This window comes from Myodes glareolus, chromosome X, assembly GCF_982192425.1.
Source record: "Myodes glareolus chromosome X, mMyoGla1.1, whole genome shotgun sequence".
Lineage (NCBI taxonomy): Eukaryota > Metazoa > Chordata > Mammalia > Rodentia > Cricetidae > Myodes > Myodes glareolus.
In genome coordinates, this window is record NC_142053.1 from 43,177,879 (window position 1) to 43,180,882 (window position 3,004).

Here is a 3,004-nt window from a genome sequence, read left to right on the forward strand (position 1 = left end):
TAAAAGGAGAAATATTACATCCAAAATAATTAAAATTGGGAGACTTTTATTTACTCTAGACAAATCTTGCAAAATAAAAGAAAAAATTTCATGATAAATAAATGTCATGGAAACTAAACTAATGTTTAGCCTACCAAAATGTTTTAGACAAGCAGCTATACCAAGACTACTAAATGACATCACCTTGTCATATATGTTAAACATGGAGAGGCACATATTAAAAAAATGTAGGAAACAAACCTTTTATAAAGAGAAATCTAAACAGTGGTAGACATCAATAATTGGTGTTCTTTTATAATTTAAATCACTGTAGACATATATGGTGACTATTAATGCATTGTACTCTATTTTTTGAAAATTTCTAAGAAAATAGATATTCAAAGTGTTCTTGCCATATATAAATGGCATGGGTCTGAGTTAATGCTCATGTAAACCAACTTAGGTTAGCCATTTCACACTGTATACATGTTTCAAAACATCATGTTATCCTTGATAGAAATATGTACCTTTTATGATGGGGTTGGAGAAACTCTTCTTCAGTAATATAGCTACTGATAAGTTGCCCATTATCCTATAAATAATCCCTTATTCATGCTCCTATAAGCAACCTTTTTTAAACTTATTGATTTACAAAAACAAAACACATGTAAAGAGAAAGAGGACTACTTAGAAAGAAAGAAGTAGTGGGGATGGGAAAGGAGACAGTAATATAGATGAATGTGATTGAAATAAATTATATAACTGTATGCAACTGTCATAATGAAAGCCATCATTATATGTGAGAAACATGATAATACAGAGCTTACTAATAGGAAAAAAGTAAAACCAACTATTAGAGCTTAGGGTGATTGTTTCAATACTTACCTGATAGGCTCAAGGTACTTGTACAGTTAAAATTATTGGTGACACTTGCCAAGGGGTTTATATAGAGTTGCAGCCTTGCTACTGGAAATGTGCCACTATGGGTAGCCATTGAGTGTGCAAAGCTTGATTCCACTACCAGTTCACTCTCAGCTTTGTGTTTCCAGTTGAAAAGCTGTCTCTCAGTTTCCTGCTCTGGTTACCTACTGCCACATTGTCCCTACCATTGTGTTCTCTACCACTTTGGAATTGTAAGCCAAAATAACCTATTCCTTCTATAAGTTGCCTTGGTCAACTTTTTAGCACTGCAATAGAAAAGTAACTAAGACAGGTAGAAATGGGCTATTTCTGTAAAGAAACTGACCATGTGAGTTTTTGAGGAATGTGGAAGACCTTAGGACTTTGGATTAGAAAAACGGTTGAAAGCTACAAGTGCATCTTTATGGGCCAATGTAGTAGGACCGTGGGAGATAGCAGCGGTGAGAACTAGGTTGACTGTGAAGGCCCAGCTCAAGAAGTTTCTGAGTGGAACAATATTTGCCCCTGGGCAGAGGGCTGTGATATTTTGATAAAAATATCTGGATGACTTCTTTTTTGTCCTAAGATCTTGCCTGAAGCAAAATTGAAAAAGTGTGGGCTAATTTCTTTGACAGAGGAAATATCAAGAATCTCCTATGTTGGTATTATTATTAATGTTTATGTGGGTGTAAAATGATAAACAGAAAGTAATGCAGAAAGAAAGAAAACATATACTGTTTGGAGGAAAAGAAAGTACTATGAAGCTCAATGTTGCAGTCAAGGCAGGCACTGAGTGGGGCCATAATTATTAAGGAGACCAGCACAATTAAGGAGGGGGCTTCTTCTCTTCACTAAAACAAGAAAATTCCACAAAGGCAAGACTTCCACCACCTCATTCTGGTGAAAAGCAGAAAGCCTAAGGAGGTTTTTTTGATCCCAGAACACAACTGAATGAAAACACCTTCTGCTAATTTGCTTTAACGGGAAGCATGTCCATCCCAAGCTGGCAGTCAAACTTGGCTATTGTCCAAGCTAATGGAAGTATGAAAAATGAAAGAGGAAGGGGTATGTTGATCTTCCTCAGTGGTTTCAGCATGTGGCAAGCAGAATGTGACAGGGGTGTCCCTGAGAAGGCAAGGGCCTAACAGAGGCCACGGAGTGAGGCTGTGAATGTGAAGCCTGGGTTGTGGTGGAGAACCCAAGAGGTAGATTCCAGCACTGTGAGACATCTGCAAAGGAGAGCTGCAAACAGCAACCCACAGGAAATTAGAGAGAGGTATGCTTCATGCAGTAGATCTGAGGTCTGAGCAATCTATTCTTTTAAACTAACTTACCGAACATTGGACATGTAGCTACAGGGTTTGGCTCTTGCCCCACTGAGATTTGTCTTATGTCGGCGCAGTATTTCCTCACTATGCCCCTTTGTCACCTTTTTGGAAGAAAATGCACACCCAGTTCCATTGTATGTTGGAAATCTGTAGTTTGCTTTTTGATTTTAGAAGGAGTTATATTAAGAGATCATCTTGCATCCTAAAAGAGTCTTTGTACTTTTTTATCTGTATCGAGACTACAAAAGACAATGGAGACTTTTGAAGTTGGACAACGTGTATTATGCATTGTGATAAGGCTAAGAGTCTATGGGGGCTAGGGAGTGGAATGTGGTAGGTGGAAAGAGAAATATACTCCACAGCCTCAGGCACTTAAACACTTGGTCCTCCATTGGTGGTACTGTTTGAGTGAAATTGTGGAGATTTGCAGTCTTGTTAGAGGAATTATGCCACTGTGAACAGGCTTTGAGAGTTCATTCTCTGTTGTGTCTTTGTGGTTGAGGAGAAGATCTCTTAGATTTCCGTTCTGACTGCCTGCTGCCATGCTGCCCCATTATTATGTACCCTCTTCATCCAGAACTGTAAGCCAAAATGAGCTTTTTTCTACAAGTTCCCTTGCTCATGGCATTTTATCACAGTAATAGAAAATCAACTAATACAAGGGGTCAGGAGGCTTTTATAAAAAGGATCAGTTAATAAATATTTTTGATTCATTGGGCTGTGCATATAATAACAGGAGAGCAGACAAGATACTACATAAAAGAATGAATATGATTGAGTACCAGTAAAATTTTATT